This window comes from Chenopodium album, chromosome 1, assembly GCF_948465745.1.
Source record: "Chenopodium album chromosome 1, dcCheAlbu1.1, whole genome shotgun sequence".
In the NCBI taxonomy this organism is placed as follows: Eukaryota; Viridiplantae; Streptophyta; class Magnoliopsida; order Caryophyllales; family Amaranthaceae; genus Chenopodium; species Chenopodium album.
The window spans coordinates 24,041,178-24,066,764 of record NC_137834.1 but is presented as its reverse complement, the minus strand read 5'-3'; the positions used below and the strand labels follow the sequence as shown (position 1 = coordinate 24,066,764).

At 32.9% G+C, this 25,587-nt stretch overlaps 1 long non-coding RNA gene across 5 annotated transcripts; it reads left to right on the top strand.

Annotated features, from left to right (window-relative positions):
• Nucleotides 1-2,246: 2,246 nt before the first annotated feature.
• LOC145642746 (uncharacterized) lies at nt 2,247-24,862 on the top strand. Of its 5 annotated transcripts, XR_014115716.1 has the most exons (6): nt 2,247-2,645; nt 5,439-5,549; nt 14,866-14,960; nt 19,276-19,420; nt 22,971-22,991; nt 24,481-24,862. It is a non-coding gene; the product is annotated as an uncharacterized LOC145642746 (long non-coding RNA). The 5 variants fall into 5 exon arrangements; XR_014115719.1 differs by having other exon boundaries at nt 14,866-14,964; nt 19,276-22,991; XR_014115718.1 differs by lacking the exon at nt 24,481-24,862 and having other exon boundaries at nt 14,866-14,964; nt 19,276-23,294.
• The last annotated feature ends 725 nt before the right edge of the window (nt 24,863-25,587 follow it).

Here is a 25,587-nt window from a genome sequence, read left to right as displayed (position 1 = left end):
CATACACTCATTGTCTTAACAATCCATTAGTAGTTAAAAGTACTAAGAAATTAAAACTTGAACAATATTATACATCTTATATCGCTATAATTCATAGGGTATAACTTAATAAGTATAATTTAGGTTACTTGTAAACATGTAATTTAATCAATGTATCACATATTTAATAAATAGAAATTTATTGAATGCTTGACTAGTAAAAAATATTATTGATTGATCACACCAATCCATCATTAATACGCATTGTCTTACTAGTATATCAATAAATCAATGTTCAAAAAAATCTTGAACAATGTGATATATTAATATGCATTTAAAATGTCATTAATGATAGGAGAAATCACAAGGGTCGTTCAATTATAATTATAAAATGGTCCGTGCAGGTTTTTGTGTTTTTTTTTTTAAAAAAAAAAATTAATAGTAAAAAAGCGTATGCTTAATATTAGTTCTATTGTATTAAGTCCCACATCAGTGCTGATATAAAGGATGGAAAGTATGGGGATTATATAATTAAAGATAAACAATGCATTTGATGTATAAAACTAAAGCAATTCGTACTAGACTTTTAAGTAAATGGCCTCATATTAGGTCCTCTTAAATTTAAAGAGGTAATCGATTATGATTGTACAATCTTTTTTAATGAGGAGCCTTTGAAACATAAATCCTACCATCTCATTCATTTCCGCCTAAATATCTTATTCCACTAAGCATCCATCATCATTAATTTATTTTTAGAAAAACTAGCTACATGCCTAAACAGTAGCCAACATTGAGACTGTAAAACTACACTAAAACATCATGATCAAACACAATACCGCATTTCACAGAGGGGCCCTGTCGTATTTCAAAAGTATTATTATTAAATTTTATAAGTCATTAATAATATTTAGCAAATTAATAATACAATTTTTTTTAAATTCAATACTCCACTTATTAAGAGAATATATATATTTCAATTTAAAATGACATATAAAATTACTCCACTTTTGATTCATTAATATTATTCAAATTTTTTTATTCATTACTCCACTTTTTATTTACTTTTATAGGTAATTTTTTACATTTAGGAAAAATTTCAGTACAAATGAGGAAAAAAAAAAAAAACAGTGTCGTATGTAGCGGGATTTGATTCACCCTTTGCCAACTATTCTAGAAATACTAAACGAATCATTTGGACAATAAAATATTTTATACACATTCTACAATTGCCATATTTTATAATTAGGCCCCACGAATAGTGATGCCATGTGTTATTGGGCTGTTTATAGCATAATAGACGACCATTACCTAACACCCCCATGATCTCACACTCCAATCCACTCTAAATTTAGGGAGATAAATTTATCAATTTTAATTTTATTTTTTTAAAAAAGGGAACATCCCGTTGTGAGACACTGTAATCATTGGGCTTACAAAAAATAATCTATGAGCAGTGATGCAAATTCAAGATTACATAGTATTAAAAAAATAACAATAAACCATCTCCACCTTTTTGAATTCAATTAATATTCATGAATCATGATACTTAGTTCTTTTTTTATTGCACCACTTACCAATTTAGGAAGTTTTATATTTATTGCACCATTTCTCTTTTGGGTAACTTTTTACATGTAAAATTACCAATTTATCCTTACTTGTATAGTTGTACTACATTAAGAGCCCATTTAAATTTTTCTAACCATAGTTATAACCAATCAACAACATCTAATTACCCCCTCCTTATATTCACAAAATCACCTTCAATTACTAAAATAGAATGCTTGACAGTCAAGTGCTATGGAGATTTCCTTATCATCAACTTATAACCTGAGCTTTATCATATCTCCACTATTTTCCCCCTATTTTATTGAAGAATTCAGATCTGGGGTTCATACACCCAAAAATTAAATCCCACCACCAACATCAGCCAGATTTTTTTTTTATTGTACAATGTAATTGGAAACCGAATTCAGTCATGTCAATCTACTCTGTATTCATGTTCCCAATTTGAGTTGCACTTAGGAGAGAGAAAATTTGAGCGAGAGCTTGAAAAAGATAGGACAACTTTGATTTCTGCTTCAAAATTGTTCTTTAAGATCAACTCTAAGGTAATTTTTTCAATTTTAATCTTTTTTTATTTAAACAAGTGAACATTATTGTAACCATTACCTAGAGTATGTGCTTTTGGTTGGAGCTCCATGTAAAGTTTTAATTTTTGTAAGTATCCATTCATGTGACTGACTACATGTGTACTTCATTCCTTTTTTTTTCGCCAGGGTTAGTTTGGCCTTTTTGGGTTATCCCATTTCTCTCTCTTGCTTTTTCTCTTCTCATCCCCACTCTCCTAAGCATCCTCACATCATCTCCAATAGCTACACAACCCAGTTGATGTTCAATTGTCGAATCCTTATCCTAATCCTAACGCCTGCCTCCCACCCATGCATATCCTAGCATTTTCCCCAATTTTCGCTTCTTCAATCAACATTAATTTAAACCCTAATCCTTTGTTCCCCTGATTTTACTCTTTACCATTCATTTGATTTCTTCACCTTTGAGTTGCTTTTTTCCTCTTATACGGTATGCTCCATCTTTCCTCTTGATTGAAGTGCGCACTCTGAATGAAGTGCCTTCTTAGCTATCTCTCCTCCTTTGAAGCGGCTTTTGAGGTTCGCTCTTAATTTTTTTAGTTTAGCTTTTAGGGTTTTGTTTAGTTGAAATTTATCTACTGTGTATCACCTAATTTTCTCTTTCTGTTTCACTAAGTGAAAAAAGGAAATTGGCACCGGTTCAAAACCCCTCAATGCCACCGGTTTGAACTAGTGCCAATGTGGGGGGTGCCATTTAGTGGATGAAAAAGCCACCGGTTCAAACCGGTGGCAAAAATCGAAATTGGTCAGGTTAACCGGTGCCATAAAAGCCCACAAAAAATTATTTCAAAGTTTTTGGCATCGGTTAACCGGTGTCAAAAAAGCCCAAAAAATCTTTTTTTTTTTTTTTTTTTTTTTTTGTCTTTATTCACTAAAAAATTATAATGACTAAAAATCTAAAATAAAGAAGAACAAAAAAATATAAATCAACTATCATTCAATATAATCGAAAATTTACAGTATATAATAAAAAAAAATTACAATTTAGATCTATAAAATTGTCAATTACAACATATAAATAAAATAAACTACAAAATAAATCAAAAAACAATTTACAACATCTAAATCAATACTCTTGATTCTTCGATTATGTGCGGTATTTGGGCTTGCAAAGCAATAGTATACCTGCGCCAATTAAAACATCCAAAATGAATCGATTAAACTGAATTAGCTGCGAAAAAAAAAAACAAAAAATAAAAAATAAATCGAATAACAAAAAAAACCCAAAAAAAAAAATCGAATTTAAACTAAATTAGCTGCGAAAAAAAACCATAAATTAAAAAATCGAATCGAATAACAAAAAAACCCAGATAAAAACAAAATCGAAAATCGGTTAAAAACCCAGAAAAAATTCGAATTTAAATCGATTAAAATAACAAAAAAAAAAACTGATTAAAATAAGTTTAAAATCCCAGAAAATAAAAAAAAATAAGAATTAAAATAAGTTAAAACATCGATTAAAACAAACCAAAAAATCAAAAATAAGTTCAAAACCCAGAAAATAAAAAAAACGAATTAAAATCGATTAAAAAAAAATATCGCTTCAAAAATCGATTAAAATAAAAAAAATCGAATTAAAATCGATTAAAATAAAAAAAAAATCAAATAAGCTAAAAACAAAATCGATTATACCCTATCTTGCTGATGCATGCGTTCTTGGTGGATTAAACTAAAAAAAATTTGAAGAAAACCCAGAAAAATCAATTAACATATAGCCCGGAAAATCAATTAACCAAAAAATATTTCGAAAAAACCCAGAAAAATCAATTAAACCCAAAAATTTCGTAAATCAATTAAACGCAAAACATTTCAAAAATCAATTAACCAAAAAAAAAACCAATAAAAATCAATAAAAACCCAAATTTCGAACAATATTACAACAATAAAACCCAAAAAAACAAGGCATTTAACACTAGCCTCAAATAATCAAACCCAAAAAATCAGAGAAAAGGATAACGAGAGAAAGAGGAGATGAAAGATTGAAAGAGAAAGAGAAAGGGTTTGATAGATCAGAGAAACAGAATGATAGAAAGAGGAGATGAGAATGAAAAATCAAAGAAAGAGGGAAGAAAGAGAAAGGGATGAGAGAGAGAGAGAGTGAGAAGCGGCGAGAAAGAGTTTGGTGGAGAATGAAATAGGGTTTGAGTGGAGAGCGTTTTTTTTTTTTTTTTGATAAAAGGCTCAGCACCGGTTCAAACCGGTGGGCTTTATGATTTTTCCATCGATTTGAATTGAATCGGTGCCTTTTTTACAGGTTCATAAACCCGCCAATTTTTTAGCCCCTTTTTGCCACCAGGTTTGGACTGAACCGGTGGCAATAAAGGGGTGCCTTTTTAATTTTTTTCTACTAGTGTTTCTTCCCAATTTGAGATATGCTTCGATCGTTTTTTTTTTTTTTTTTTTTTTTTTGGCGTGAAAGTTGTTGATGATTTTCTTTAATTTCTGCATTTTTTTACTGTGAAATTGTGAATTTTGGAGTTGAGACGATGATGGGGTCCAATAATGGTTGGGATTTTTTTTTTTTTTTTTTTTTTTTTTTTTTTTTTTGTGCTCTGGTAGCTTAGTAAGAATGTGCAAGTTTGACATTGACATTCTTTGATACCCCTTTAGCACTTGCTCAAGATGTTCTTTCTCAGTTAAATTATATCCTCTTAAAATTTCTATTAATCAAATTAATTTCTTATGGACTTGTTCTTGATTTTCTTTTTATTGCTTTTAATTTTCAAGTATTTGATTGATTCTCAATTGGGTTCCTTTAATTATAATTTGTTGTACTGTTTCTGTAAATTTTAGATTTTTTTTAGTGGTCATGATGGGTTAATTAATTAGGTGTTTAAAAATGGAGTAATATAATTTCATCTTGTAATTGGTGTGATATGAGCTTCAATTAAAAAAATGATATTGTTGCATGCAAAGAAGTATATCATATTTGTAATAATAATTGATGTTCTCATGTTGCTATAGTATTATAATCAAACTATTTGTTGGTGGATTATATGATATAATTAGATCCCAGTTTTTGCAATTTGCAACAACAATTTAATTAATCATTTGTTATTGTATAAAAAGGGGGATATCTCAAGATATTTAGGTAATCAAAGTTCACTTGATCATTCTTAACAATTTAGTGGACTGGATTTTTTAACTAATGAAGTGGGTGCTTATTTTGCTGTAAAGGGACCATTTATCTTCAATGGAGATATTTAGTATGTTTTGATTACGTAGTATTCAATGATTGTAATTTATTAGTTATCTCATTTAAGAGGAAAAGAAAATGGAATCAAATAAATGTGCAATTTGATTATTTTGTAGAATTGGGTTACGAATTCGAAGAAAGTCCATCAATGGTGATTGTCAATTCTACTATGCTTCTAAGCGATTCCCTTATTTCTCCTCCTCCGGTCGCGCTAATTTCAACTCTCAGTTAGTTTCTTTCTCTCTATTTTCTAAATTTTAGGTTTTCTAAGCGATTGCTATTTTCCCCCTAAATTTTAACCTTGGAGCGTGTTGGGGTGAGCTTGGTAATTGATTTCACGAGCTTATTTATGTTGAGCGTGATTATGTTAGAATATATAACATAAGGGTAATTGATTTTTCCCAAATTTTAAGGGGAATGACTCAATTGCTATCATGGGCGTATTTTGCATGAGATTTGCAGTTTTTAATTTGATTTTTGCAAAGAAATGTGATTTAATTTTAAACTGGGTTTTTTCTGCAAAATTATAGGGATCGTTTTCGCTAATTTAGTTTTTGAAGAACAGTTGTTGGATGGTTTGATTGTTATTTGGTAGCTATTAAATCGGTTTCACGCTATTTGGGTGATTTTTGAAATGAAGCATTATGCAGGTTAAAATGAAAGGGTAAATTTTGGTCATACCAAATGTTATTCGAATTGTGTACCATTAATTTATGTTTGATTTGTGGAAGTTTGAATATTTCTTTCTACCTCTCTTGAACAAATCATTGCTTAATAATTTTGTACATAATGAGTGAATTGGGCTGCTTTATTATTATAATATATTTTTTATTATTTTGAAATTCAATATAATTAATAGTCTAGGGTTAATTTCATGTTAGTTTGACTTTCATGAAAGTGAACAAATAAATAAATATTGCCAAATTTAGAAATTACAGAATCATACACTGCTATTCTATGCATAAAATTCCAGCCTTACTCGCCTTGATTTTTTCAGATAATTATGAACATCTCAATTAACCAATGCATAAAATTCCAGTCTTACTCGCCTTGATTTTTTCAGATAATTCTGAACATCTCAATCAACCATGCATTATGAAATTGGTTGATAATATTATAAAACGAATTGATAATATCCTTACTCTATAAAGCTTAGAATTTCATTAAGTAGAAGTCTTGGACTTACATTAGGTTGAAAGATTCAGAAGGAACAATAAATAGAAAATAAAGAAGGTGAAACCATGTCATGATGTAGGATTACATTACAAAGGCTTTATTTTTTTCCCTTCCTTCTTTGTTACTCTTTTTGTCCTTTATTTTTTCCCCATTACAAATATATGGGTCAAGCTTTTAAAACTTTGACCATGAACTATCGTGAATATATAATTGGTAATGTATTCAAATGGCGTTGAGTATGGGGTAATGGCTTATGGGTTGGTTGTGCAATTTGGTGGGCATTCTCCTATTGGGTTTTCTTTTGGGTATTTCTACTCAAAGTGTGGCCGTATGAAAGATGTACTTCGTATATAATATGTTCGATGAAATGCTTGTGAGAGATGTTGATTGGAATGCACTTATAATTGGTTATTTTTGTTTTATTTGTAACTTTTATTATTATTTTTATTATTATTATTATTATTATTATTATTATTATTATTATTATTATTATTATTATTATTATTATTATTATTATTATTATTATTATTATTATTATTATTATTATTATTATTATTATTATTATTATTATTATTATTATTATTATTATTATTATTATTATTATTATTATTATTATTATTATTATTATTATTATTATTATTATTATTATTATTATTATTATTATTATTATTATTATTATTATTATTATTATTATTATTATTATTATTATTATTATTATTATTATTATTATTATTATTATTATAGAGCAAATAAATATTGTATTGTATTTAATTTTTTGTAAAAATTGTGGTATTAAGATTAATGTATTTTTTTTTGCTAATATTTGTTTAATTTATTACAAGTATGTACTACTTTAGTATGCTAGTATCCATGTTCTTGTCTATATAACCCAAACAATTGAGGGAGTAATTTTGATGCGTATTGATGCTTTTATTTTTAACTTTTGAAAGTGTTTTGCCTTTTGTCATAGTAGTTGTGCCTTTTTATTCCCCCTAATTATTAGAGTTTTTATGAGTTTCATAGTTAAAGTATGAACAATGAAAATAATTTTTGAATTAAATTGTGAAACTCCTTCTGTTGCAGGCTCTAATTGCAAAGTAGGTGGAGTTGAATACGGCTTTTTCACCATATACCACTGAGTTTAATGTTAATTCACCATATACCACCAAAAATTTTCAAATTCACCATATAACCTTCAATTTTATTAAAATCTCACAACATGCCTTTGTCGTTAACGAAGTTAGTTATTAACGTTAATTATGCCACGTGTCAGCTTGTAATTGGTGATTATTAATATTATTTATTTATTTAATTAACTTTTAAAAAATTAAAAAAAACACCACAAATTTATCCACCACCGCCCCCAGCTCAGCCCAGCCCCGACCCCCACCCTCGGCTGGCCAATGCATGGTCCACTTTCCGGCGACCGACGACCATCCCCCTCCCTTGTCAACGACAACCCTGACTAAACCACTACCTTAGCCAAATTCCCTAACCACCACCTTAGCCTTATTCCCCTCTCATAGTATGAACCTAGCTACCAACCCGAAATACCTTCGTCGGCAGCCCAAGCCTTCACACGCACGTCATCGCCGCCCAACTTACCAAATACCACCACCCAAAACCCTAATACACTGTAATCAAAACCCTATATCTTGGTTTAGGGTTTTAGCGTACGTGGTGTTAGTTTGCGGGGTGGAGATGGAACCTCAGGGGCGAATTAGGTTCGCTGACGCGGGGGATTGGGGTTTGAGCGTCGGTCGTTGGTTAGGTGAGGGTTTTTCGACAGATATAGGGGTTGTGCATGGTTGTTCAAGGGAAGGGGGAGGATAATTGTCGAGGGTTGTGGTATGATTTCGCACTGTTGTTAGAACTTTGGTCAGATTTTGTACCAGTATAGCTGTTCTGGTCGGCTTCTATGCTAGCGTAGTGGCTGGCTGGGGGGACGTGGGTGGCTGGGTTTATTTTTTTTAATTTCTTGATAATTAATAAAATAATTATTTTAAAATTAAATAATTTAAAAGGCAAACTAATTATACGTGGCCACGTGGCATTATTAGCCTTTATGGCTAACTGTGTTGACGTTTGTTATTCACTAATGACATGTTGTGACATTTTCATAAAAAATGAAGGTTATATGGTGAATTTGAAAATTTTTGGTGTTAAATGGTGAATAAACGTAAAATTCTGTGGTATATGGTGAAAAAGTCGAATTGAATTGTAACACCCCAATAATTCTCTCTTTAAATTGTAAATACCTTTAATAAAATGCAAAAGAATTACTGACGGGCTACCGTCGCGTGTTCAAACGTTAAGGCTAATTCAGAATTTAGCAGCGGAAAAACTAACTCAGTTATAAAGAAGTTTCAAAACAAACGAATAAAACCAAATTAAGTGTTACAAGTTGGAACCATTAAGGCCCTTATTCAAAACTCAATAAAAGTAGTAAATAAATAAAACAAGAGTTTAAATAAATTCAAACTTATGAAAAGAAATAAACAGCGAACAATAACCAGCTCTCCACTCAAAATCCCACCACCTTGATGCAATGTAAACACCTGTTATAAGTCTGCTCCCCAATATTAAAAGTGTAAAAATTGGATCATTACAGGGTCATTGAAAGGCGAAGGCCATGACCAAAGAAAGACACACAAAGGCATGCAATCAGCAACGCTGAGTACATACAAGCTATGAAGAAAAATAATAAGAAATTTCTAATATGCTAATAATAATCAATCATCAAATATAACTTAATTATATACTCAAACACATGATTCAATTGTTTACATTACTAATACCTCACTAATTAATAATAGATAAATCATTTCATTTTATTCATCAGATTAAGTAAAAGACAAGGTTGTCCTCCTATGCTCCATTTGGAACATCAATAAAAGAAAAACCCCATGCCTCCTTTCGGAAACATCAATAAACATCCAATGACCACGGGCGTGACTCCGTGACCATAGCTAGTATGAGATCTCATCTAAATCCTTATAGTTTTTAAAAAGTATTTGTAAAGAAGAGACTCGTAGATCAGTCGGCCTCTAGAAAGTACACGGTTAATACCCCTTGAACCCCAACCCCTGATTGTAAATACCCTAGATGTGCACAAATCTATAGTTTTATTGCTCATCCATCTTGCACTTTATGTGATTCACAAGTTTAGAATTGGTGATGACTCATATGCAAAACAATAATCAATCAAATATCACATCATTCCAAGCATCCCAAATTTTTAATTCAATTCTTGATTTATTAGTGCCAAACAATATTTAGGATTGAATCCTTTAACTACCTCTGTGTATAAACACCTTAAGTGCATAGGACACTTCAAATACTAAACCTCGTCTTATAAGACTTTAATAAACTCCCTCTAATCAAATCATAATTAATCATGAAAGAGTATTAAAAATTAACCTCATGGAGCCATTATCAAAATTAAATCCACTTATAGACAACCAATAATCCATAACCTTTAATTAATCATAACATATCCAATTGATAAGACAATTACTTATACATCACCCACAACCATACTCATATACTTATATCTCAAACATGCCTCATAAAGAATATGCGGAAATCACAGTGTATAACCAAACAATTAAGCCCATTCTTCTCTATACATGATACTAAGTTCTCGATACATCCCTGATCATGCTAAGCAAGGTTTCGCAACTTGTACGTACCTTGAGAAACGAATTGGTATTGCCACTTTACCAACTAGAAATCACCTTCGATAAAATCATTTCCTAAACCAAACAATAAGATTTCTATTAATACCCAAGCAACAAAATTTACAGCAATACTAACTTACTTTTAAACCTTCAAAATCCAAATAAACAACACTTTAAAACATCCCCTTTAATTAAAATAAAAAGCTTATATATAGTTCTTTAAATTTCCTTCATAAAACCTTAAAATACACCCTTGTACATGAAATTACAGCAAGTTTAAAGCTTTATAAAAAATCTAAAAATTTACTTTATACATGAAATCTTAAAATTGTAGTAATATTTGAAACTATCTACATTATATATTACGGGTTTTTCATCATATACCCCTGAGTTTTTTTGTTTATTCACCATATACCCATGAACTTTTTAAAATTCATTATATACCCCCGAGTTTTCACAAAAATATACCATATACCCTTAATGACTAATGATTTGTAACTTTTTAAATCATTAGGGTTAATTATAACCCAAATTCACCCTAACTACATTCCCCTACCTCCGAAATCATCCAAATTTCTTTTACCCACCCCAAAACCACTCCAAATTTCCTTTTCTCATCCCTAAAATCATTCATACGGTTATGGTTACGGAAATTTGGAGTGGTTTCAGGGATTAGATAATGGGGAAAAGTGGTTTCGAGGATGGGGGAAAAGATCTAAGGTGGTTTCTATATATAATTAATCAAATTCCACTCATTTTGTTTTAGTAAGAGGTATATTGTGAATTATTGTAATAACTTAGGGGTATAAAGTAAATTCAAAATTTTTCATGGGTATATGGTGAATAAACAAAAAACACAGGGGTATTTGGTGAAAAATCCGTACATATTAAGTTAATAGACTTTAAACCTAAAAAATTCACCAATTCAATGTAATTAGAGGTTTCAAAATAAGAAACAAAAATATAAAAATTTAATATTAAAACTAATCTTCAAAATCCAATGCTTCAAACATACAAAATGACCCCAACAATTATTTGTAGAAATTAAAATCACGAAGTGATGAAATACCTCAAATAAAACCCAAAATTAAAACTTTAACAAATCTGAAAATTTAATTTTAATCATCAAAATTATAATTTTAACATAACATAATCAATATATCTAAGTAACTGGACTAACAGGTTTTTAAGCCCTAAAACCATAAAAATCAAGTTTTAAACCCTTATTTTCTTAATTAAATAAATGGTTTTTTCACCACATACCCTTGAGTTTTTTTGTTAATTTATCATATACCCATGAAAATTTTCAAATTCACCATATACCCCTATTTTGTTACAGTAATTCACTATATACCCCTAATAAAAATAAGATGAGTGAAATTTAGTTAAATATAACTCGAAATCACCTTAGATTTCTCCCCCTCATCCCAAAACCACTCTTCTCCTTTTTCCAGCCCCTGAAACCACTCCGAAACTCTATAACCATATCCATATGATTGATTTTTAGGATGAGAAAAAGAAAATTTAGGGTGGTTTTGGGGGTCGGAAAAGGAATGTGGGTGGTTTCGGGGGTTGGGAAATATATTTAGGGTGGTTTCGGTTCATAATTAACTCTAATGATTTGACAAAATAAACAATCATTAGTCATCATGAGTATATGGTGTATTTTTGTGAAAAAACGAGGGTATATGATGAATTTAAAAAAGTTCAGGGGCATATGGTGAATAAAAAAAAACTCAGGGGCATATGGTGAAAAACCCGTTAAATAAATTGGAAATTTTAGTCACTAAATTAAACATAGTAAAACTCATAAATTTACAATCTTTTATAATTCATATACATCATCACATCATAATAATTAATAATCAAGGAAAAATTTATATAAAGATTGAAGCTTTAAAGGAATTTAAACAAGAAAGAGTGAAAGATAGAAGAGAAAGGGACTTGAGGAAACCGAATGTTTGGGGCAGCAGCTAAGGTTGTCGGTGGTGGTGGTGGTCGTCGGCAGCAATGGCGTTGTATAGGGTAGCGGTGTTTATTTATTTATTTTTGCTAGTTGATGTGTGAATAGGAAGAAGAGGAAAAGCAACAAAATAGTTTGTCAGGGGGTGAGGTTTTAGGTGAGATTGGAGGGGAAATAAGGGGGAAGATTTTAGGTGGGTATAAACAATAACAAATGGGTTTGAGGGTTTCCTAATCCAAATATAATTAGGATAACTTGTTTAGGCCCAAATATATACCAAAGCTTACAAAAAAAAATTAAGGTGTAAGGTTGGGCTTTGAGTTAACTTAGAATAGGCTCTTAGTTTGTATGGGTAAAAAGATTATTGTCAATAGTTAGTAATGGCTACATACCTTAAATTTAATTTATTATTTTCAAAATATTTATAAAATTATATAATTATCGTAAAATAATCATATAACTAATAATAAAATGTAATTATAATAATTACAAAATTGTGGGGGATTACATGGATATATTTCCCATAGGGTATCATTACAGCGATGACCTATCTTCTAAAACGGATGATGAGTATGTTAAGCAAAGAAGAAGTGGAAAAATACCTATATACTCTGATGAAAGTGATAAATTGTTACATGATTTTGAAGAATGCATCCCAAAGAGCCATCGTTGTGCACAAGATGTTTTTTTTTATTCACACACATAATTTGATAAAGAGGTACGTGCAAAGCGTAAAAAGCAAAGAAAAGCAAACCATCTTGAAAGTTCAAGTGATGAAGATGGTGTTATCCCCATACATTCTCCACATTAAATCCCTCCTTATACTCCATCCAATCAAGTTCAAAATTTAGAGGGATTTGAGGTTCTTGAAATACCAAACTTAATTGGAACACTGGAGAGAAAAGACAAGTGAGCTATGTACCCAAAGAGACTCGGTTTGAACCTGTAACTTCCCTTGTAGATGACTCAAATGCCATTCATACTCCGGATAATTTATGACTCTGATGCCACTCAAACTCTTGATAATTGTGAATCAGATGCCACTCAAACTCCTGATAATTATGACTTGGATGCCACTCAAACTCCTGATAATTATGACTCAGATGCTACTCAATCTCCTTATAATTATGATAATAATGTTGCTCCTGGTATAATCTTTTAAACCCCTCAATATAATAACTAATGTAATTTATTATGTATGCATTACGTCATCAGCCATATTTGAGAAATAAATATTGTTAGATACATGCATGCCCTACCCTGGAATATGATCATTTAAAGAAATGAGTTAAAATTATTTTAACTAATATAAAGTTATTCTCCATTCATACTAATACCACTTACATTTGCAAAAGACTACCATGATCTACTTACAGTATACTTGGACTAATACTAACATTGAATTAAAATTTGAAATGCACATGTGATTATCCAAGAAAAAAGTCATGCATGTACAAATACTTATCTAGCTAACATCATGTAATTAAATCCTTTAGTCAAGTTTAACAACAAAAATGACCTGAATTTACAACCCCCAAAATATAGTTAATGTTTTTTCAATCAAGCATGATTTGAACTTGTAACCTCCCAAAAAATGCAGTTGCTTTCAATTTATCATTCTTCTACTAGTAAAGCTCTCAAAATGTCATTAATTTCAACTTTGATCTTAATTCCCTTGAGTAATATTGTGTTCATTATTACCATGGTGAGTAATATTGACATCAATAAGTCCCTTATCTAAGAAAATTTGACCTTGAAGCATCAATTCAGTTGGTACTTCAATTTGAATAGGAAGAAGTCCCATTCTTTCCACCTTTTCTTTCCCTTGTGAGGGTTTTTATAACCATTTCCTCCAATTATCTGAAGTATTTCAAGCATACAATATTGAATGTGCAGCCAAGTGTGATTCAAATACTTTGGATCATATGCATTATATACATTTTCATCTGCTCCAATTAACACTTTAATTGTTCTCGGAAATTTTTATACTGCAGTGACTGAAACAGCTTGAAAAAAAATCCCAAATTAAGAATATTCAAGTATGGACTTTGTGCTGGTTGGTTAATAAGCTTGATATTGAAACCCATCCTTAGTTGTAGCTTCTAAGGATTTTGTGTCATTTGGACTGATATGAGGTCTAGCATTATCCTGTTGTATCCATATTTCCTTGCATGCTCCTAATGGCCACTTTGACGTGATTGTTGGAAGCATTTAATCAATTAACATCGATATGATGGTAGATTTAGTTATTAACTATAAAGCCTTAGTCTCAATAGTGCCTGCAACTCTATTCTTTGAATTTTTATTTGCTGCCACATGTTCCGTGAAAGAAAAAACACCAAGTTTTCCATCCCAAAGACTTCTCCATCACTACAAATATGTGGGGAAAATTTTCCAATGACTACCGCGTATTGAAATAAAAAATTTGTGACTTACTATTATAAAAACTTAATAAAATTTTTATTTTACTACCAGCCTCCAATTTGAATCCTTAATGATGTCACTAACTCACGTTTAACCCATGGTTAAGCAATTTAACCACAAAAAAAAAAAAAAAAAAAAACTAACACATGGGTACCCCCCCTAACCTAACCCAATTTCGCTCCTTTTTTCACTCTCATACTCTTTCTCTCTTCTTTACTCTGACTTTTGAACTCCATTGACGAAGACTCTAAGAGTGTTGAGTGGTTTGACAAAAAATATTTTCTTTACTAAATTGAGCAGATAGTGATGCAAGCAATGAAGGTGGGAACATTGACCATTGAAGGAGGAGGACCCCAAAAGAAATATTTTACAATAACTCACATAATTGGATCTGGGTAGGTAAGCCTAATTTATTTATTGATTAGGATAATTTGCCAATTACTACCGCAAGTTAATACCACGTTGTAAATTACTACCGCAAATTAAAAAAGTTGTGAATTACTACCGCAAAAAATTTTAAGATGTTGCGATTACTATCAAACCCCCATTAAACCCAACTATGACGTCATTATATCCCTTTAACCCATGTTTGACCATGGTTAAGGGCTTTAACCAGCCCCCCCCCCCCCCCCCCCCCAAAAAAAAAAAAGAAAATGGGTTAGGGATATAATGACGTCATGGTTAAGGGCTTTAACCCATATTTGACCATGGTTAAGAGCTTTAACCATGGGTTAAAGTGATAAAATGACATCATAGCTGGATGTAATGGGGGTTTGGTAGTAATCGCAACATCTTAAAAAAAAATTGCGGTAGTAATTCAAAACTTTTTTAATTTGCGGTAGTAATTTACAAAGTGGTATTAACTTGCGGTAGTAATTGGAAAATTAATTGCATTATTCAATTAATATGTATTGCTAAGTGGGTAGTTTTGATGTTGTTGAAATTGGTGTGCTAAGCATGGATTTTGACATAGAATTATTAATTGATTGTTGGAGTATACAAAGTGTGAATTGTATTATTGAAATTATTTGTTTATTTGAGTAATTTTTAATTGATTGTTTGTTTACATCAATACATGCATTAAATTAATAGTAAATTGTGAATTTGGTGTGTTGCTGGTAAACCGAGTTCATAAACACAAGGTTGTAGAAGTTAAAGTTCTTGCCTTTATTGGTATGTGTATGTGGTATGGGAAGAAGTTTGAAACTAGGCATAACATTATTTATTGAACTAGAGGGAGTATGCTTTTACAAGGCCAAGTGAGTACTAGAAATTTCAGAGTTTCTTAAATAAGTTTGTGATGAGAAACTTTAAAGTGAAATTTGGGAATACAAGATATGATGTAGGAGGTTTGGGAAAAGACAATAATGTGGAAGACCTTTTAAAATACATAGACAAGTCAAACAAATTGGGAAAAGTTAAATGTGGGCCTGTGGAATCTTATATAATATTGGTAGGTGGTGGAGAAACACCCAATGTTAATAAAAAATCCTTATCATCACCAGCTAAACCACCTTCCTCAAAATACCCTACTAAAAACCAATCACCCCACCTGTCTATCAAAAAAGAAAAACATATAGCCTCATCAAACCCTAAATTCAAGCTTCCCAAACATGATGTCAGGTCAAAACTACCAATTAGAAGAAGATTGATACCTTAATCCTCTACTTCTTCACCAAGTGTTCTTGGTAAACTAGAAGAATCATTAGTAATTACAAAGTGAGAGTACTTGAATGGGTTAGATGCAGTTAGATGGCATTAGTAATAAGTGGCAAATTTAGCTTATGTAGAGCCAGCAACAGGTAGTCAAGAGGTGGAGTTGCCTTTAGCTTCTGAGAAAAAAGTTACCAGCCCTTAGCTTGATATTCTTCAAAGAAGAAGAAGCATATAGCTACTAAAGGAAAGGGAGAGTGCATCAGTAAGGATAAAGGGGAAGGGAAATAGTAAGGATAAGGGGAAAGGGAAGTGTTTTAATCCTAACTATGTAATTAAAGTAAAATAAGAGGAAGGCAGTGAGTTTGATGATCCTTTACAGGAAAAAGATTTAGAGGAACATGTGGATGAAGATTTGTTTTTTGGGGGTTAAAGGGAGTAAATACTTGAAGAAGTTAACAGTTCACTAGGGAATGCAGCTGAAGTTTCAACAAGGCTCGCTAGGAGTGCAACAAGGCTTAATAAAGATCTTGAGCTTAGGTTAAATTTAGATGATGAGGTTAAATATTATTTAAAAGAACCTGGTAGCTGTTGGGGTTTGGTGAGTCTGACTCACCGCGGAAACAAACCCAAAAACAAGACCGCACTCGCAATAAATAAAACCATAAACATAATTAAATTAATCACAAGATTAAGATAAGCTAGTTACCTTTGACGCGTGCTTCGCTCCAAAATGAGCTCTTACTTGAAAGCTTCAAGTCCCGCTCACACGGAGACCTCCAACGAAGTCCACCCGCACCAACAAAACCGAATAGGTCCAATGTCTTGGGGTTAGCAAGACCCGACCAATAAAACCCGAATAATTATATTGAGTTTAAAGGTTTTCACTAATTGTGATGCCTTTTTCAACTCTTACTCAAGCATCATTCCCAATGCCCATACTTGGGTATTTATAGGAAATGATGGGAGTATCATTTACTCTCCCATCAATGTGGGATAGTATGATTTTTCCATTTTATTTTAAAGCTAAAATAAAATTAATAATCAAGCTAGTAATAAATCAACAAGTGGCAAGCTCATGTGAGTGGTTAGGTGAGGACCACTTGGAGAAGGGGGGGACCAAACTTGCTCCCCACTCCCTCTCCCATAACCGGCCACCTCACTCCACACACACTCAAGGACCACAAGCCACATGGCACACACCCTTGGGCACCAAGGCAGCCAAGGTGGGCTGCCATGTGCTGCTGTCCGTGGCAGCCACGCCCAGCAAGCCCAGCAGGCCCAGCACTCGCATGCGGGCTGCCAGGCGCTGCTGGCCAGCAAGCCCAGCATGCTTGTGCGGGCTGCTGCTGGCCTTGTGCCTTGGCCAGCGTTGCTAGGCAGCAAGCAATGGCCTAGCCATGCTGCTGCTAGCTGTGGCGAGCTGGCGCGCCTAGCGTGCTAGCTGCTGCAGCTTGTTGCGGCATGGCTTGCTAGCCATTGCGCGCACAAGGCTGTGCCTAGCATGCTAGCACGCACTAGGCAGCGCCTAGCCTTGCGATGCTAGCATGGATGCGCTAGCACGCACCAGCCAGCCTAGGCTCGGCTTGGTGCGCATGCTAGCCACCATGCTAGGCCATACGCCCTTAGCACTCGGTTTGCTTGGGCATTCCGATGCTAGGGGTATTTTGGTCTTTTGTTGATTTATTACTATTTCTCGTCTCGTCTTTCACTATTTTTCGACTCGACTTCCGACGCTCGGTTTCGACGCTTTAAGCTCGAATTTCCGACGTCTAAATAGATATTACTCGGTCGACTCATTAATTCCTTCCGAATTAATTCGTCGTTTCGGTTTGTTGAATGCGTGGGTGTGACCCGAAGGGTTCAGTCAAGATGAAGCTGTAATATTAATTATTCATTAATATTACTGATCGGAAGCGGCCTCCACCCAGGCATTCCGATCACTTGACCTCACTGAATATATTAGCTTTCTAATAATTCTGAACCCACTAACGGAATAGTACACTTGTTCGAAGGACACCATTCCTTTCAGTAGCCTAGATGGATTAGATGATGAGGGAGAAAAATGTCCTGTATTCAATGTAGAAACTAATTTTAACCATTTAATTAGGTTGAGATTGGGTTTAAGGTTTGCATCTGTTGACATCTTTCGAAAAGCACTTAGGCAGCATGCTGTTGAGAACAAGTATGATTAATACTTTCTTCATAATGGGAGAAAGTAGTGACCACTTACTACAATCAAAGGTACAAGTGCCCTTGGGATCCTAAAAGATCTAAGAAGCAAGCTTGTACTTGTGGAGAAGTACTCTGTAACTTGAAAGTTTTAGGGAAAAAGAAAAGGTTGGAAGACATAATTTTGATCACAAGAATAAGGCTTGAGCACACCTGTAGAACCGATGAAAGGAATAGGAAGGTTTTTACACAATATTTGGCTAAAAAATACCTTGAGGATTGGAGAAGTGACCCAGATTTTCATATCACAAATGGTTTTGGTGAGAGAGTGTTGAGGGAGATAGGAGTGTTCTGTGGTTATTACAAATTGTGGTATGCTAAGGCTAGATCAAAGTTAATGTTGTATGGTGATGGGGTGGGGCAGTATAAGGCTATTTGGGACTATGTTGGTCTCATTAAGAAGTACAATGAGGGAAGTATGGCAACATGGATGTGTGACAAATAGACCACCACCAATTCTTCAAAAGATGTTGATTTTATTGAAACTTGTCATGGAAGGGTTTCAAATGAGATGTAGGCCTTTGATAGGATTAAATGGGTTTCATCTAACTGGAGAATATCCAGGAATTTGTTTAGTTGCAGTACCATTTGATGGGAACATCAAAATTATCCCTTTGCTTGGCGTGTTGTTGAGGTTGAGATGACAGATTCATGGATATGATTTCTGGACTTATTGGCTTTTGCTCTTGGGACAGTAGATGGACATGGTTATAGTTTCATGTTAGATTGACATAAAGTAACCATCTCATTGCTCTTTCTCCTTTTTATTTTTGTACTTGTTTCAAGTGAGTTTAGTTAACCTTAATATGTTGTTCATTTATGCAGAGACTACTTGAAGCATTTAGAGTTGTTGTGCCAAAAGCTAAAGCTAAGATTCCATTGGATACATTTTTGGAACAACTTTAAGCAAAAATGGAATGGGCTTGCATATAAGGAGTTGCTATGGCAAGCTTCTAAAGCAACAACCAAGGTATGACATCTAACTGTTACAAACTAAAGCTACTTGTTTGACTTACTGTTGTAGGAGTTTATAGGTACTATAAAGCGGAAAATCATGAATCATATTCAATCAAGAATCTAATCCCAAGATCGCATGCATAACACACAAGGAACATAATCATACCTTGAAGCGTGAATTCCACGTAGCAATTAATTGACAAATCAAGGAGAGAATAGAGCCCCAAGCATTTCTCCTCTACTTAGTCCACGAACTTCGAACAAGACGTCTACAAATACTAGATTGGTCGAGTGAAAGAGGAAAACCACGATCACCACCTTTAATGGACTAACCTACCTCCACAAACCACTACAACCGGCGCAAGGGAGGAGGAGATTAGGAAGCCAAAAACCCTCTTACCTTACTCCATATGGACGATCACTATAGGGGATGAGGCCCATCATGGGCCTCGTCCTCTCGTGCTCGATATAGACCCTTTGTGTGACCTTATAGGATCCGTCAAATTGGGCTTTGGCCTATTTTACTAGTCCAAAGATGATTAGTACCTCTAGCTATGATAAAACGACGACCCAAATATCCGAAATTAATTTATCTCCATAATTTGATCCATTTATATATCTAGTAATTGCATACAATGTAGACATAAATCCTTCAATATCCCACTTGTCTGAGACAAGTGTGCAATATTCAAATTCCTTAAGTAAATATGTGTCAATTTCATAATATGATTGCATCACATGTCGAGATCATATTAATCTACAAATCATTTCTCAAAATCTAAGTTAGAATAATAAAACCAAATGATTACTGAGTAATGCATTTGAACGTGGCCACGTATTTTCTGAATTCTCCCTCTTCAAGCGGCCATGACACATTTCCTAATTAAATAGGCAGACTCAATCCAATCTTGTGGCAACAAGGCTCCCACTCAACTTTTGAAATAACCAGGAAACACCCTTTAAAATCTCCAGTTACGGGTAGACGTTTGAGTGTACCACAGTCATAAACATACATTGAATGAAATCAATGTTCCACTCATGTCAAAGGAATCCACTAATATATTCGGAAGCTCTAAACTTGAAATTCAAGGTAGGTTAATAGTTTGATCATGCATCATTCATGTATATTGACAGGCTAAAGTCGTCATCACCTAATAAAAAATAATACCTAAATCCACTAACTGTGTAGATAGGGAAGTAGGGTCGAATCCACAGAGAAACAAGTATTTCTATTCCTAATTAATTAATATAATCTAGACTATTAAGTAACCAAAATTGTTGTTATTAAAAGGAACTAAACTAAGGAGATTAAGAGTAGGTAGAAATCAATAATAAAAGGCCTAGGGTCACAGGTTCACCAATAATTAATATTCCCGGATTAAACATAACAACCAATAATTAACATTGCACAAATAACATGATTAACAGGCTCTCGCAATTTATTAATCAACATAGATCTAACAGGCTCTCGAAATTTACTAGATCTAAGTTCCTATTGAAAATAGCCTTTAATATTAAATTAACATCTGCTCGATTCATCAATTCAATATTGCTATACTTTTACAAGCAAATCACATCTGCTCAATTCATTATATGGCTGTAAAGCGTTAAAACAATTCAATAAGAAATTATCATGCAATATCAATAATCAACAATAAAAAATTATCCCTTCATATTAATTATGGATTCCCCAAAACCCTAGAATTAAATTACTCACACATAATTAAATATAAACTAAACAAAGCAATTAAAGGAGACATGATAAGGATCAAAGCAAAGAAAATAAGTAATAAAGGAGAGAAGACATAGTACCAAAAGAAAGAAATATAAAATTGCATAAATTAAGAGTTTAGAGAGAGAAAATAAGGGAGATATAATTCTAAGAGTTTAATTAAGAGGGGAGAGAGAAGTTAGAGAGAGAAAGAGAAAAGAAAACTAAACTTAAAACTAATCTAAAACTAAACTAAAACTCACGAAAAGAAAACTAAAACTAATTAATCAGAGCTACACTCCTAACCTACGTAAAACTACTCCTTTTATAAGGAAAGTCCAAGCCTCCAACTCTCACTAAAACAAGGAAACAAATAAACATAAGCCGCCAAAGTCCAAGAATGCATAAGCCCATTAGCTGAAGTAATCCTTCACCTGGCCGGGCTGGGCCTCACCCGATCAGGCCCGTCTATCTAGAAGAGCGTGCTGGGCTTCTTCACGTGCGGGCTTGAGTGTTCTCCTTGGTATTGGACTTCTCAAGCTTTGAGCCTGTAGACACCTAAAAATGTCTCCCCAAACCAAACCCGATGATGAACAACCTTTCACCGCCATTATTGGTCGGGTTGAGTATTTAATCTTGGAGTGCTTAAATCCATATTTCCATTTCATAAACCAACCCAAATTCTATCCCATTTCCCCAAACCATAACTTACTTTCCTCTTTTCGTGCCTTTAAACCCAAAATAATTAATTTCGTGTCCATTAAAATCATTCATTTCGTGTCCTTTTTATAAAAACATTTAATCCTGTTTATTTTAGTCCATAATCTGGGTCCAATGATTGAATAGTTGGATGGGGATTTAAAAGAGCTTTCCAACGATAAATTATAAGCCCAAATCTGAGTTATAACGAATAAGTTATGGCCAAAATAATAAACTGAGCCCAAACCGAACCTAAGCCCACCTTACCTACGACCCAATGATCATGTGGAGGGTCAAAATTATTTAATCCCATTCCTAAACCAATTAGGTTTAATTGGAAGCTTCTATAAGTTTCTAAAAGATCTTAATTATCTGTTTTAAAAAGATAAGATTAAAGAGTTTGAAATTGAATAAAACTCCTTTTTTTTTAAAGTCCTAATTCTATTCGAATTAAAAGACGTTCAAAGATAGAAAGATATTATTTTCGTGACTCATATTTTTTATCCAAATTTTATATGGTTTGATAGACCTTGAAACTATATTTCCAATGATATATTATAATATCAATTCCGAGCTATAACGGAAAAGATATGAATAAAATGTCAAACTCTATCCAAAACTGACACCGTCTCACTATTTCGGCCATATCTTTTATTATTAAAAATATTTTAATCTGATTTTATTTGGGTTAGAAAGTAGACTTCAATATCTTTCCAACGATATCTTAATCATCTTATTCCGATTTCTGGATCAAAAGATATGATAAAAACAAAAACCGCAAAACTGCTGTCTATCGCAAGAGTTTTATCCGATTCGAATTCTTATCTTTTCTTGATTCTTCGACCCTCTTTTTTCTCTATAAATAGAGGTCATATCTCCCCCTTTTTTCAAATCATCAACAAGCTTGATCATCATATCATTCTCTTCTCCCACTTTAAGCCTAAACACTAACCTCCCTATTCTTCCAAAATACTTCCCTTAAGCACTCCAAGGAGTTCATACTTAACCCAAAGTTCTATAATTAAATCAAAGGCGTGAAAGGTATAAATAATTGAGGGTTTGGACCAAAATCAAATCTAAATTTATTTAATTTAATTTTTATTTGATTTATATTTTTTTTATTGAAGTTACTAACAGTTTATTCATGATGTAGCAATTCAAGGAAACGCGGAAAGTGAGTAATTAATCACTTAATTACTCTTATTATTCTTGTTGCTAGTATCATGATTAGGTTATTATTATTATTTAATTTAACTAACACTATTATTGTTAAATTGCTTCCAATATTAATGTTGTTTTTATTATATTATTTTTTATGATCACCATATTGCATGTTAAAGGAAATATGTAATTGAAAATCACGCCTAATAAGATAATTTGGACGACCGGTTTAGGTTCCTTTTTAATCTTGTTGCTTAATTGAAGTGATCACGATATTTTAGAATTATGTGTTGCATTAATATTCAACCAATTTAGCTTAATAATAGTTTGGAGCAAATTGAATTTTTGTTTGTATGCCTTTGAGATCGCAGAAATCACTTTTCACTATAAGAATCGAGTAGAGGCCAATACGGGCGAATGTGACTCCATGACTCACTTCGTACCATCATCCCCGATCCTCCTTTCTTGGTTCCAAACCATATGGAGTTAGTAATCTCATGGATTATGAATGGGGTGTAACCTTCACGGGTCAATCGTTGTTGCCTTCGTTGTCCCTTTATTCGTGGTTGCCTTTTATGATCCGTGAATGGTTTACAAGTTCCTTAAAAACTTGTTGGCGGCTCCCTACTTTCCTTGTCCCTAATCGTATATGTCAATTCCCACTTCCTATGATTGCCAAGTATATTCACCACATGCTTTTACGTAGGCGCACTTCGAACGACGCCTACAGAGCCCAATTTCCTCTTTTGGACATAACTTGGTCATGATGTTAATTTAGACCTCTTCGCTTAATTGAGCCCTTAATCACCGAACCAAATTCTTTAAATCGGTCTTAGGCTTAAAATATTTGGTCATAAAATACGATTAAACTCCAATATCTTTGTAGTGGCTTAATAAGCTCAGGAATTATCACAATTTTGCAAATTCCTACAAAATAATACCAACTCTACAAAAACACTAGAAAACGTATATTAGTAATAAAAATAGCTCCGCAGAGCTCAAATAAGCACAAATATGACCGTGGGACGGGGAATAAAAATATATATAAAATAGACTCATCATATATCCAAGTGCTTGACCGAGAATCACTATTCCCCTATAGTCCATGAAACTGCGCTATCCAATCAATCTTACATGCTAGTCCATTTATTAAAATCATTTATGTCCAATTTAATGATTTCGAACTAGGAACTTGAATAATATATGAATTTTGTTCACCTGTGGGGTTTCATTCACCAGGTCATCAACCTGATGAGCCCATTAATTCATAATTATTTTGGACATTTTATTTAATTCCAAAACCATAATTAAATAAGAGCAATAATAATTTCTATTTTAAACACAATTCTACAAATTAAGGCGTTCCTTATGTAATATGCTTTCTCAAAACATACACAACTTAAATTACATAACTTTCTTCAATCCAACTCTTTAATATGACCCTCAAATCTTAGTCTATGGCAGAGGTTTAGTGATTTCTCACTCATAATAAAACTTTGCAGGTCACGACATCCCGCTTGTCATTGATCTCGTAATTGAGGTGATATCTCATATCTATTCGTTTGGATTTGTGATGTGAACCTGGCTCCTTTGTTTGGCAAAGGTATCCTTTTAGTCACAGGATAGTTTGATCTAAACTTCCTCCTTAACTACTCCTACTGTAGCTAAAACACACATATTCTGACATTAAGTATGCGACAGCATTCTGCTTTGAACTTTTCACGCTTATTGTACTTCTCCATTCAGACACAAAATGTATCTAGATCAACATCTAAATTCATCTTGCCTGTTTAGAAAACTTGCATCCGTATAACCTTTTGACAACTTGTTCACTCTTAACACCATAAACTAGGAACATTCCTTTAGTGCTTCTCAAGTATTCAAGGATCTGTTCTAAGCAACTTTCAGTATGCTTATTCTGAATTTATTTGAAACCTGCTACACATGCACAAGTCATATGTAACATCTTGATTTGTACATATCATGGCACATATAATGGACCCTTTTGCAAAAGCATAAGGTACATTATCCATATAACTCAACTCTATTAGATTTTGAAGGCATTGAGTTTTACTGAGCGTAATACCATGAAACATGGAAAGACATCCTCTCTTAGAATCTTGATTCATGAACTTGTCAAGAAACCTTATTGTAGACACATAAAATTGTCTCCCCAAAACCAAACCCGATGATGAACAACCTTTCACCGCCATTATTGGTCGGGTTGAGTATTTAATCTTTGGAGTGCTTAAATCCCTATTCAATCCAAATTCATTTCATAAAAAACCCAATTCCTAGTCCATTTACCCAAAACATCACTTATTTTCCTCTTTTCTTGCCTTTAAACAAAAAATAATTCATTTCGTGTCCCTTAAAATCATTCATTTCGTGTCCTCTTTATAAAAACATTTATACTGGTTTATTTTGGTCCATAATCTGGGTCCACTTATTGAATAGTTGTATGGGGCTTGAAAAGATCTTTCCAACGATATATTATAAGCCCAAATCCGAGTTATAACGAATAAGTTATGGCCAAAATACTAAACTTAGGTCAAACCGAACCTAAGCCCACCTTACCTACGACCCAATCATCATGTGGAGGGTCCATT